Source organism: Taurulus bubalis (genome assembly GCF_910589615.1).
Source record: "Taurulus bubalis genome assembly, chromosome: 18".
NCBI classification, from domain to species: Eukaryota; Metazoa; Chordata; class Actinopteri; order Perciformes; family Cottidae; genus Taurulus; species Taurulus bubalis.
In genome coordinates, this window is record NC_136606.1 from 22,183,886 (window position 1) to 22,197,582 (window position 13,697).

Here is a 13,697-nt window from a genome sequence, read left to right on the forward strand (position 1 = left end):
TTACTACAAGTGACACCTTGAAAAACTATTGTTCAGTGCAGCTTTAAATTGCTTGATCTTTTTTTAATCACTTTGAGCTGCCTTTCATATAGGAAAGGTGCTTGATATAGTAAATCATTGTTATAATGTCATGTATGTGTAACCACACATATATGCGTTAGCATCTGGGTCGCTCAAACATTGGATTTATTACTTGCCAATGAAAATTTTAGGACCCCAGTTTTTGGTTTCCTGTCGAGTCTGGGACCGTCGTTATGGAGGGAAGTCAGGTTAAGTGTAAAGAACGACGGATTCTGTTTGGGATGATGGTTGGATCGATTAAACACAGGACTTTCACCCAGGAAGCCATTGTTAGTAAGAAAGCAAAAGACTATGACTTATTTTAACTGATGTGAGGATTTATAATTTTGCTATGTCGCATACGAACGTAGCCTTCTTACCTACGTAATAAACCTAAACTAACTCCTGTGAAGAAGGAGGGGGGTTTATATTGAAAATAATACATATGCATGTAACAAGACAAAATGTAGCCATGGGGGGGGGATAGTATAGCAGCTTAGCAGTGCTAATGATCAAACTTAACCAAACTATTAACCTCACATTGAACCATCATATGTGGTCAGTTCTGACATTGATTGTCATGAGACCATTTTCTTTATTTTTTCATGTCATCTAATGAATTGAGCGTGAGGACGGCAGCATGCCACGTTCTTTCACTCAGCAAAGCAAGTGGAATACTTGATCGTTGCCTGTATAAGTATTCACACACAGGACGGTGCGATTGCCTGGACGGCAGAGTGAGGAGTGGCGTGACGTCCAGAGAGCCTCTCTTTACAGGAGATGTTTTAAACAGTGGCGCGTCTCCGCTGACCCCCGCTCTGCCACGACCCGGGTGTGTGCTGCGAGAGACTCGGGTGCGAGGGAAGAGACCGGAGGCAGGTTTGAGCGGGGACAAATCCAAAACCTACTTTACTTTAAAGTTACTGCAAAACTCAAAACAAAACTAGGACAAGGTGGCACAGGACATGGAACAAAGACGATCCGACAGGGGACAAGGGAAGGTGGGGGAGTGTACACAGGTGAGGGGAAACACAGGTGAAGGGAATGACAATCAGGGGACACACACACACACACACACACACACACACAATTAACCGGGTGTTACACGTTCACTTTCACTGTAGCTCTTGAAGGGAATACAAATAGGGTTTCATACAGCCCAATAAACCAATGCTTAGTTTAACTGAGTGGCCTTTTACAGGAGGCTCAGTGCCCTTCTTTTTTACAATTTTCTCAGTTTTCTGAAATGTCAGCTCTCCTCTGCATGCTGTTTATCTTGCCATCTAATTCCTGTCACAGAGAGAGAGAGACACACACAGACGGGTTACCAGCCTCCGTATGTTTTTTTTCTATTTCATTTTTATAGAGCATTTATGGAGGAGTTGGCCTTTTTGGGGGGTTTGAACAATGTTCTGGGAGCACTCTGTCATTTCTCACTCTGTGACTTTTAGGCGCTCGTGACGGATTGGTGCGCCGCCTCTTCCACATTAAACTGAGAATGGTATCGCTCAAAGTAGGCCTGTAATGCACAAATAACCCGCAGCCATTTTAGAATAAATGCGTGGCTGTGGCAGCGGGATGAGGCAGACCTTTGGGTGAACCCCGGATGGAGCCTTCTGTTTCCTATTTAGCCAATGCCTGTGATCTATCTATCTGTCTATCTATCTATCTGTCTGTCTGTCTGTCTGTCTGTCTGTCTGTCTGTCTGTCCTGTTCTCTGCCACTGGAAGCTGCTTCGGATGCTGGGAGTGGGAACGTAGTGTTACACCGCTGCAGATGTACAGGGCCGATATTGGCCTTTTATTAAAACTAAGATCCAGCCCAGTTGGTTTGCTCTCCCTCTGACACGGTGCAGTTTTACAGAAAAATAAAACGATTCACTGAAGTTGGAAGCAGGCTGTGTTTTGTGTGTGTTTTTTGTGTGTCTGTCTGTGTTTTTATTAGCAAGATATCTCAAAAAGTTACGAACAGATTCGGCTGACAGAGCGCTCAGTGCAAAGATCACTTTCTTCACATTTGGGCAGGAGCCAGATCCGGGACGTCTGCCATCCCGAACGGTTTCTTAAGCAGTATTCTCCGAGCACTGTGTTGTGTTTGAGAAAGTTTCGCGGCGTTTTTCCCTCTGAATAAAAATTGGAATGCTTTTTTTTGGGACAAGGCCCGTCAGCAGCTTCTGCGGAGAAAAGAAACACTGTTATCGAGCCAGAACTCGCCACACGCACACATGTATTCCCACTCACTGTCAGTCATGATAGTCAAAATAGACCCCTCCCCCACACACAATGTCCTTCCATCTCACTGTTGATGTTCTGAAATAACTGTGAAACACGCTGCACAAACACAAGAAGACGCCGAGGAGCAGGAGCTGGGATGTGATCAGTTTAGCAACTGTGACAACATTGACGCTTCTGTGGAGCATCAGCGTGAGTGAGTGTGTGTGTGTGAGTGTGTGAGTGTGAGTGTGTGTGCGTGAGTGTGAGTGTGAGTGTGTGTGCGTGAGTGTGAGTGTGTGTGAGTGTGAGTGCGCGTGTGTGCGTGAGTGTGTGTGAGTGAGTGTGAGTGAGTGTGTGCGTGTGCGCGTGTGTGCGTGTGCGCGTGTGTGCGTGAGTGTGTGAGTGTGTGCGCGCGTGCGTGAGTGTGCGTGTGTGTGAGTGCGTGCGTGTGTGTGCGCGCGCGCGTGCGTGTGTGTGAGTGTGTGCGTGTGTGCGTGTGTGAGTGTGTGAGTGTGTGCGTGTGTGCGCGCACGCTCAAAGGATAGGTTCACATTAGCTTCAGCTTTAAGATGCTATGAGGACCTTTTAACTCAGTTATTTGAGTGTCTATTTCTCTACAGTTATTCTTAATGCTTTTCATCGGTGCCACCAGAAATGACATGAAATCTTGCAGGGTCACAGAAACTCCTCCTCCTCAGACTCCAAAAGCAGCCAGCCCACCTCGGGCAGACCCAGATCCGGCTTTGCTAACGCCGCTTTCGAGCCGCTCCTCTAAGCCAGGAGCATTATTCTGCTTGAAGACCCATGAACCCATGACCAGACCCATGGATCTAAGTCTTGTGAATGTTTTTAAACTACGCAAGGAAGAGGCACAGATCAGATGAGGATTTACAGTTACAAATCACTTATTGTGCGTCACATACCCCTGCATTGGAGGATTCTGTGTGAAACGGCACGGTCGAACAGTCTCAAAAGAATTCACACAAGGTGAAGATTCAAACATATATTAAACATTGAAAAATTCTTGGTCACTTGGTGTACAAATGATGATATAAGAGTTGTTTCTTGGTTTTATTTGAGACACAGACACAGATTTACAGAAACATGTCACTTATCTGTGCCTTGTGTTTTGCGAGTTTCCTAACGTGACGTTTGTTTGTGAATGTGAAACTGTTTTAACTGGTAAGTTCTGAAACCTGTGTGATCAGTCGCACCACACAGACACAGTTGATTAGTATACTGGTGACATAATGAAAAGTCCAACGGTCGCATACGTGAGTACCGAATGAAACTAAAAATTCCCACTGTGCTCTCCCTGAACACACCTTTGGCTCCACTCTTAAAACTCACACTTTCACAATGCCAACATTGAGCTGGAAGGGCATGTGGGGATTGAGGGGCATCATAAATAAAATCAGGGAGTTAGTCTCGCATAACATTCACTTGAGATGAATACGAATTTTTGAATTCATGCATTTTCTCCGGCGCACACAGCTCCAGTGTCGTAGGGTGCATTCCTCCAGGCACTGAGAGGAAGGTTCAGATGTGACTTTAACAAAGCCGGAGGACTCTATCTGGGGGAAGTATTACTGCAAGTCATTGCAGCATAATCTTGTCTCGTCTGGCTTGATCACTGCTAAAATATGTAGGGCGAGATAATGTTGCTTTACTGAAATCATTATGAATAAAGAACATTGGTGACGGGGGCGCATGCAGATTCAGTGGCCAGTAGCTCCCATGGACTTAGCCGCAGTTTTGTTTTTATTCGTCAAAGTAATAGTAGCAGTGCCATATTAAAAGTTGGTGTACATGTAGAATTTTTAATGGATGCCAGCCATATTATCTGCCCGGAGCATTCACCAGTGTTTTTGTTGCTGCAACAATCCGAGCACAATTCCCTGCCTCTGCTGCCGACTTACTCCCACCTGATTAAACAGGTCAAAACACCAACAAATAGAAATAAAACAGTTCAATTGTGGGCATATAAAGCTGCAGCAGCTCTGCCATACAGTACTGTTTGGAATCAGACCGCTACATGTTCAGTCTTGGGGTACATATCGACAGTGACATCGTATGACATCACAAAGACAATAAAATCCTTCCCCGCCTAGAAAGCCTGAAAGAATGGGGAGGTGAGGGTGCTGTCTAGACAACAAGAATTAAAGACGAGACTGAAAGCTGGCATCAAGGAGCTGAAGCAGAGACTAGAAAAAGACCTCCACAGGCGACTTGTGGCAGGTGTTTCCAAAAAGCACAAGCTACGCAAGCAGGAGCCCCATCATGTGTGAGGCCACATTGCCAGAGCAGCAAAGGACAGGAGGGCTCTGCAGCGGGCGATTAAAACAGCCCAGAACATTGTCGGTGCTCCCCATTTACCAAGCATCAGCGATATCTGCGGAGCTCAAAAGATGTTAAAAGACGATACCCACCCAGCAACAGCCTGTTCACCCTGCTGCCATCTGGCAAGAGATACACAAGTAGCCTTAAGATCAGCTCCTCACCTCAGGCTGGGAGACTCATCCTCCTCACTGCGCCATAAAAATAGTTTGGCTTTTTATATTTTTCCCATAAAGGGACGACAACTTGCATTAAGTTGTTCAACCCTGTGCAGTAGAATGACAATAAATTAACTTTGAACCTTACTTATTGACAAAATATGAATGGTTATTAATGGAGACTATCATCACCAGGAAGGTACACTATGTTGTCCTGTTCAAATGTCCAAAAGAATAAAATACTCTGGGTGTACAACACGACCAGTAGAAGAGAAAGGTCATGTGTGTGGGGTGGGGGCAAAATATGGATTGCGTGGTCCCGAGTAACTTTGAAATGAATATCATTCTGGGTAATGCATGACGAGCTAGAGACCATCTTGCAATGGGATCCCACCAGCTGGGCCTCCAAATCAGGCCAGACATGTAGAGTTGTGGACCTTTGGACCTTTCTCCACCTGCTGCAGCCTTGCTCGAATACGGCCATCTTTGACAAGTAGAGTGCTTTCATTTTGATCTCAACTCAACACACCTGTTGAGGTTCATGACATCAGCCATAAACATCTGTCGAAGTACTCAAACGTCTTCTGTGGCGGTTCCTACTAGAACCACATTTTGCCATGGTGGGTCACACATACGAACACACACACACACACACACACAGAAATCAATACCAGCGCCACGGCTGGTAAAACCCTTGGTTGCTGCTCTTATTTATTATTATTATTATTAACGTGCTTGAGAGGCTGTTATGTGGGGATCGCCCGACTCTCAATGCCCCGAGTGGGGAAACAGCAATGGGCTTGTCGCCCAGAGCTTTTGGCAATGAAAGTGGATGGCACGAGTCTGATGCAAAGTGGGGCTGGTTGCCTGTTTGCAAAGTCATGCTGTCATCATTTGCTTGGAGTTGGCAGAAGTTAATATTTCTTTGAAGTGTCAAAAATGCAACATGGTGTATTTCACTATTAATGAGTGAGTTTAGAGTGCATTATACTCCAGTCGTTAAGCGTTGCACATAAAGATGGAGGAGTTGTGAAAAACAAGACACATTTTAAATAAGATAAACATTTTCAATTTAAATTTGAAAAACAATGGTCAACATTGAGGCGTTTAGTCTCAACAACGACACGTCTTTTATTTCATGCCTATATGTTGGCGTAGGCTACAGTCCATTTATTTATCCATTCTTTTAGAGACATAAATATTCACAAATCTGTTTTCATGGGCCATCGCTGTGATTTATTTCATGAGATTGTTTCACATTTTGCTGTTTAGCTGTTTGTTTCACTAAAAAATTAAATTCCTAGATGTGCGATATGTGTCTTCATCTCTCATTAGACAACTGCAAAGTAAAGAATACAAGTAAACAATGACGGTAATTTGAGGTGAGTTCGGCGCTGCCTCCCCTCTCACCGCCTTTAAATGCACTGACTTACCGAGATGCTCGACATGTGGAGACTCAACGGCAGCAGGGTTTGCTACAAGAGAAAAAAAGACTTATTCTAGCCGTCTGACGAAGGCTTTCGAAGCCGATGTAGCATTCCCAAGTGTAATGAAGACCCTCCATTACAAGCGTTTGTATACAGCTTTAAGAAACAAGTGTTGAATGATTTATTGGAACGTCGTCATGATTGGTTCTGGTAGATGTAGCCTCGGGTAGAATTGTTAGAAGGCGGGGCCTGTAAAGACAGATACATAATTAGTTTGGCTATCGTTGCTAAAATGATTGAGAGTATAAACTGTTGTTTCTTTATGCAGTCACGTACGATGTAATGTGTACTGGGTTCAAGTCACTTACCTCTGTTGTGTCACCTCTCCAGGGTGTTCCATCTAAAACAGTCCCTGGGGTGCATGAGCACATATTTATGGTTCTGGGAAGTGGTAAATGGAAAATTAGTTGAGTGTTAGTAAAGCTGAATTCCCTGTTCGGGCTTTATATGATCTCTATGGTGACGTGTACCACCATAGAGATCATGCAGATTATTGGCATTAGAGGATGAGAATACATTTAAATGTATTTCTTGTCGTGTAGGTAATTGTGTTGTCAGGGGAGGGGCGGAGTTATCTGTACTGTGGTGGGGTTGAGGTCCTCGTCAGTGATAGGCTATTTCAGGCTGTCTCATTCAATGGAGCGCTGTCGCTGCCTTGGGCCACAATGGCCGTCATGTTGGTAATAATTGTTGGAGAAATAAACCCTGGCTAATCTGCACGTAACCTCTGTGTCAAGACTCCTGCTTCCAAAATCCAGCCGCTACGTGGCCATCCGAACACCGAGAATGAGTCACATCCCGCCCCAAAGTCACATGATCTTACATTACCCACGGTGCAACTTGATTAAGTCTTTCATGAGACACGTCCTTCAAACTCAACACCTCCAGCATGTGAATTAGAAGGTTAAATTGAATAATCAAAAATGTTAAAACTACTAGTTTTGTTTCTGTTATTATATTAATTAGACACACTGAGAAAATTAGTTGTTGAGTCATTTTTTAAAGTTCAGTTTCAAGTGTACAGGGACGATGAGCCACAGTTTCAGCACATGAGAGAGTTCTTTTGAGCCATTGTGGTTCTAAATGGAACTTCTTTTCAAACCAAAGAGCCTTGAGACTTTTCTGGCTTCGGCTACACAGCTGATTTAAGGCTTCAGAGGAATCTCCAGCTGATGAATATTTTACAGCAGCGAGCATAGATCTGCTGCATATATTCTTTAACAGTCTCCATTAGTGGGTGGAAACTAGCTCTGATCACCGCAGCTTACTGGGCACCAGCGGGCCGCACTGTGGATGCAACTTGACGAGATATGAAGTCCGCTGCCTGCTGGGTGATTGATAGACGCTAGCCGGGCTGGAGAGAAGGAAATTGCTGTTGTCCATCTCATTTGCAGCCATTGATCCATCTAAAGGCTGGAGGGAGGGAGCCGGAGAGAGGGAGAAAGAGACAGGGAAGGTAGATGTTGCCATGCCGGATGCAGGTGGAAGTCAGCGGTAGTCCAGAGCTTTTCATTACCCCCGCCCAACTTCACCCCAGCACAGTGCGGAGGGTCTCTCTGCAGGAGGGGCAGCACTCAAATGCAGTAAAACGCAGCAGAAGGGGCCGGATATTCAATATTAGCGTTTATTGTCTGTCCACACAGTGAAAGAGAAAGGATCTCTAGGTCTCTGGTGTTTCTTTACACAGACTAGATTTCTGGAGAGGTCATATTTTCACATCCACATCTTTGAGAACAGCGAGTGAAGAACAATCGGTTTCTGTGTGAGAATGTAGTGTTGAATGGAACGACAATTAAAGTACAAGTACAAGATCTAAGTAAGCATACTAAATCACCCTCCAACTGGGTGGGGTCCTGTTTTTTTGTCTGGCCCAACCTTAACGTGTGATCCTTTTATTAAGATAAATTAAGCTTTCTCTATGAGAAAAGATAGAACAGTATTTATCCTGAGGGGAATTGTAGTGCAGCAGTTGCAGTACAAAGTAGGAGAGAGTGCAAACACAAAATTGGTGAAGTGAAAAGAAACAACAACAACAAACCTGAAATCCTGAAAAGTGGCGAATGCATAATAATTCATCCCTTCATGAGATCAGGTGACAGGTTCGGCCCGAGTATCTGGTCATATCCTGGAGCCACGTTGCTAGCATGGCAAATAGTAGGTATGTAGAAATGACTGAATAGGCCAACAAGAGGCATGGCACAAATTAATTGAACTGAATACCTTGTGTGTCGCTGAGGGCCACTGACCAAACTTTGGTATGCAACGCACTGGAAGTGAGACCAGACTAGCATAGACTGTAAATAAGAAGTGGACGTAGTCATCGTGGCCCATTGGTTTGTTCCCTGTTTTGAAACCTTGAGCTCAGCGATTTGGCCGTCAGTGAACAAAATGAGTGACGTAGAGGCACCCGATACAGACCTCACTATCACAGTAAGCCCTGAAGCATCCCCTGCTTTATGGTCTGTTTGACTCTAAATGACCATCATTTACTAAATCATCATATTGAGTATATATATATATATATATATATATATATATATATATATATATATATATATATATATATATATATTGAAAAAGACTTGAAACTAGAGATTGAGACATTATTCATGTTTACAATGTTTACTGAGGGAATAAATCAAGAGTCATTTCTATAGACTTCTATACAATCTGAAGTCTTTTTGCAACCAGAGGAGTCGCCCCCTGCTGGTCAGAGAGAATGCAAGTTAAAGAAACTTCCGCATTGGCTTCACTCGGCAGAGCCGGAGGATGCCACCTAGTAAAACACAAAGTACCTCATACAACCTCACTTCAAATAATCCAAACTACACTCTTAATCGAGGCTACAAACAACCCACAATGCAGGCCTGTCGGCTAGCAATCATAGCTGTCTTCCAACATTAAAGACAAATTCAATATAAAGATAAGCACAAACTGTATTTACATTTTTTGTGTGTGACTGAGACTGTCTCTGGACGTGATTATGGGGAAACAAACAAAGACAAAAGAATCATTTTGGCCCGATGACGGCAGCAAGCCAGAAGAAGAGAGTTTGTGTACCACGAAGTCTGCCTCTGCAGGCCTGGTGTGCCAGCGGGGCGCCCCCGTCATTACAAGGACCCCTTCGCGGACTGGTAAGCTCTCCACATCCTGGGCTCCTCATTGGTCCAGGAGGACACCTGGAGCCACCACAAAGAGCGAGACTCAAGCCCCTCTGTGTCCTCGTCCCCGCCCCGCCTCATCCTTCTCCAGCCGCTCAATCTCCCCAAAGCTCCCCTGCAGAACAGTGGAGGCAATATTTTGTGACAGAATCTCTCAGACTATTAGGCACCCAGAGGCACCTGTGGGAGTCATCTCTCGCTCTCCCTCCCATGTCTCCCTCTCAAACTCTCTCTCCCTCTCAATCTCTCTCTCTCCCGGCAGCACAGCTGTTATCTCTCAGAGAAGAACACTCACATGCTCGCACGTACAGTACATATGCACAGAAGCATTCCCTCGTGCACCTTCTTCACCACCCAGACGCCACACACACTACACACACCGCCTTCGGCAACAGTAAGCTCGTCTCCGCTTTATTCTGCAATTCTTCACTGCAGCAGCTGCACCATTAGAATCAGAGTGTTAAAGAAACACAGAGCGAAGTGGCAGAAGGGAGGAATGAAATGATGTTAGGTGTACAGAGCCGAACACCCCACGGCCGTATTCTGATAACAAAACACAAACATTGAGCTGATCAACTAACTGGTCTGGTATGTGGTCACGTAGAAAGTTTTTTTTAGGATATTGCAGCTTCCTCCTAATATGGTGCGGCTGAAAGGATATTTGGTCACGGTGCTCAGAAACATCCATTCATCCGTTTTATATCCTACTTGGCTTGTCATAACCACCCTGTTTCCTAGAAATGATATACAACTTATACAACTTATCTATTATAGCAACAAATGTGATACGTTTTCTATCAATTAACACACATGGCTAATCACAAAAATGACATAAAACTATACATGTAGGCATTAAACTAAAAATGTTCTCACATATATCCTCATCAAAAGCACATGAAGAGCTGAAAAGCCAGCATTAGCATAACAACATTACAGCATATCCATTTAGCCATTTCCTCGTAGCCAACATTAGCATCCTGTTACAACAACAATACAATCAAATATCATGTGCTTCATCACCATAAACCCTTTTAATTGCAGAGGAATATCTTACAAACACATTTTAATTTATATGAGTCAACTGCAGCGACTCCTCTGGTTGTATAGAAGTCTTTGAAAAAATGACCCTACTTCTCACTTGATTTATTACCTCACTAAACATTGTAAAAAGGATCTCAATCTCTAGTTTGAAGTCTAACTGTCTCTCCAAATAGGGCATTCTTAAGGGCGGGGCTACTTTGTGATTGATCCCCAATATGATAAATTGTGCCATTTTAGAAGAATTCGAAAATGTAAAACAATGCTGGTTTTAGGGCGCATTCCTGTAGCCCTCTAATAAAAGTAAACCATTGAATAATCATGTGACTGGTGGTGGAACAGACCACTGTCCCTTAGGCACGCATCTGACCCACAGATTAAATGCTCAGTTTAGCGTTAACCATCACAGTGTGAAATAAAGTTTTACTGACGATCGTTTTCCTCCAATATTCAGTAAAATATGTGATCAGGACATCAGCATTTATTGTATCTAGTCGCAGATCTCTGATAATGTTACATCGTGTTTCAGTTGTCAGGAGCAGAGCTGGTAACCATAGCAGCACCGCTAACGGCCAACGTACGAAGGTTTTCTTCGGTTACATTGTGATGCATTAAGGCTCTGCTCAGTGAAAATGAGTATTGGGCGAAGGTGAATTATAACATTTTCATGATGTGTTCACGTGTAATCTCAGAAAATGTAGTTTTGGTGAGAAACTTGAACAAATGCAGTTGTTTGAAGGAGATGTTTTCACAGCGACATAAATAGATATTAGATGTGTGTGTTGCATTTTCAAAGAGTCTCTACTTTGGTCACAGCCCTGTGAAAAGACAGAGCACTGCTGTGTGATCCAGACTGCAGCAGAGGAATACAGCCCTCCTAAATGATGTGGTTATGGAGTGAAATCCCATTATCCTGCTACTGGGAGATGTGAAAATGCACAGAGGTGTTGATTTGCTGTCAAAGGTGAGCGCTAAGGCTGCACAATTTTCACCTTTTGTCTCCAGTCACCTGAGGGAGTGTGGACGAGTAGATTTATTTGGTGGCTGTATTGGAAGATGATGAGTCAAGCAAAGTGTGTTTCTAATAAAGACGGCTTCTGCTACACTATCTTTCACCAAGGCTTAGGTCGGGAAGATATGAAATGAATTCATCAATCCTGGTCGGATTGAGATTCTGTGTAAATATGCTGGATTCATAAATGTTTTACAATCAGCTGTGGTGAAAAGAAATGAAGTCAAGTACAATTATTGGTACTTGTTTACCTTTCCTATGTGTGGTGTATTCTCCTTTATACTGTTTACATAGCAAAATCACTTAGTTTATGAAGTAGGATGTTTGTTATAGAGTAAACCAGTTGTTACCTGGCCAACTTTAGCACACCTTTTGACTTGCCCCTCAGAACCAGGGCATGCACACCTGTAGCTCCAGGCAGAAACAACTCAATGTACCACACCATAAACAATACCCAAACGCAAATGGTCAAGACACATAGGGTGAATATGACCTCCAGTGTGCTCACAGTGGCAACACAAATTAAATATGCAGCCATTTAAAATTCAAAGATACTGACCACAGCAGGTCGGCATAATAACTCTATTTACCAGGTTCCAAATTATTTCCAGCAAAGTAATGACAGGTCTTGGGGGTGATGACGCACTTAAAACTAGATACTCTTTGGGCTTGTTTTTATCTATTTAGACTGAAAGCCTACTGCCAGCAGGAACATTTAAATAAATCTAAATCTGATTGATTTGGGTGATGACTCACTTCAAATTAGCCGATTCATTTTCCCACCACTAACGCATTTAACTTGTCTGATATTTTGCCATATTTTGCCCTCGCAGCGGTGACGGTGTTAAGCTGCGTTCACACCCAAAGCTGTACAAAGCTGCTTTTGGTGTGAACGCAGCTTAACACTTTGCTATGATTAAGGTCTTGACTTCCTCATATGCGTTCATGATCACCTCCTGCTCGTCAACGGAGAAAAAAGTGACATGTCCTTTGAGTTTATTTGCCAATGTAGCGTTAGAAGATCATGGATTCAGTGATCGACTCTTTACCATTTTGAAGCAGACGGGCAAGCGCAATCATCCTGATGCTGACGCCTGGTTCGAATTAACAAGACAGTTTGAGCGCGAATGAGCCTTTGAGAAACCGAGTTAGCCTGACGTCAATCATCGGGGTAATTTAAACTGGATAATAGGACATTTGATCGACTTAGTTGAACCACGTACGAGGAACAGGGTCTAGGGCCCCGTTCTTCATACCTGGCTTACTGAGTTAGCCGGATCATTTTCAGGATAAGATGATGCAGGTCAGGCTTTTCGGTTCCACAAAGCAAGTTTGGAAAAATCACCATAGCAACACATCCAAAAACTTGATCCTGATCCAGCGCAGGCTTACTTAAAAATTCACTGGATATGCTGGCCACTCCCACCGAACAAAAATGCCAGCTCCCTTCCTCATTGATGAAGGAGTTATATTAGTTTTATAGGGACAGAGTTCTTCGAGATCGCCAAGATCCGCTCTCACATCATGATGACTTGAGAATCATTTATTTACGAGAGCTTCTTGAGCAGTACATTGAACACCACACGCCCAGCCAAGCATTGACTGTCTCATAGACTGGATCACAGACTGTATGCCCCCTAGACTGTATCACAGTCTAGGGGGCATACAGTCTTTTTTTGTGAGTGGGACATTTTTGTAGTGTCGGCGATGCGGAGAACATTGAGAAAGCCGCTGCATGCCGTGCTGTTCGTGAAGTTTATTTAGCGCAAAAGAAACTTATGGATGTGTTGAAAGCACTCATAATTATGACAGTTAGTTATTAGTACACCATACATATCATTATTGTAGAAAATGTTTACGGTGGACTCATAAATAGAGAATCACATTTTGATTGAATTTCTGATTATGAATAATGGTAATCTACACCTACATGTATATACACATATATAGTACATGATACATACGTGCATACAGTACATATATCCTCATAAGTATATATTAATGTGTATACTACTGCCAGCAGGCACATTTAAATAAATATTATCTGATTGATTGGGGTGATAACGCACTTACATTTTGCCGATATATTTTCCCAACACTGACGCATTTAACTTGTCTGATATTTTGCCATGCTTATGTCTAGTCCACGCAGCGGAGGTGTTAAGCTGCGTTCACAGCAAAAACATTGCGAATATTTGCACACCTTTTCACAAACTCATGGATGACTTGAC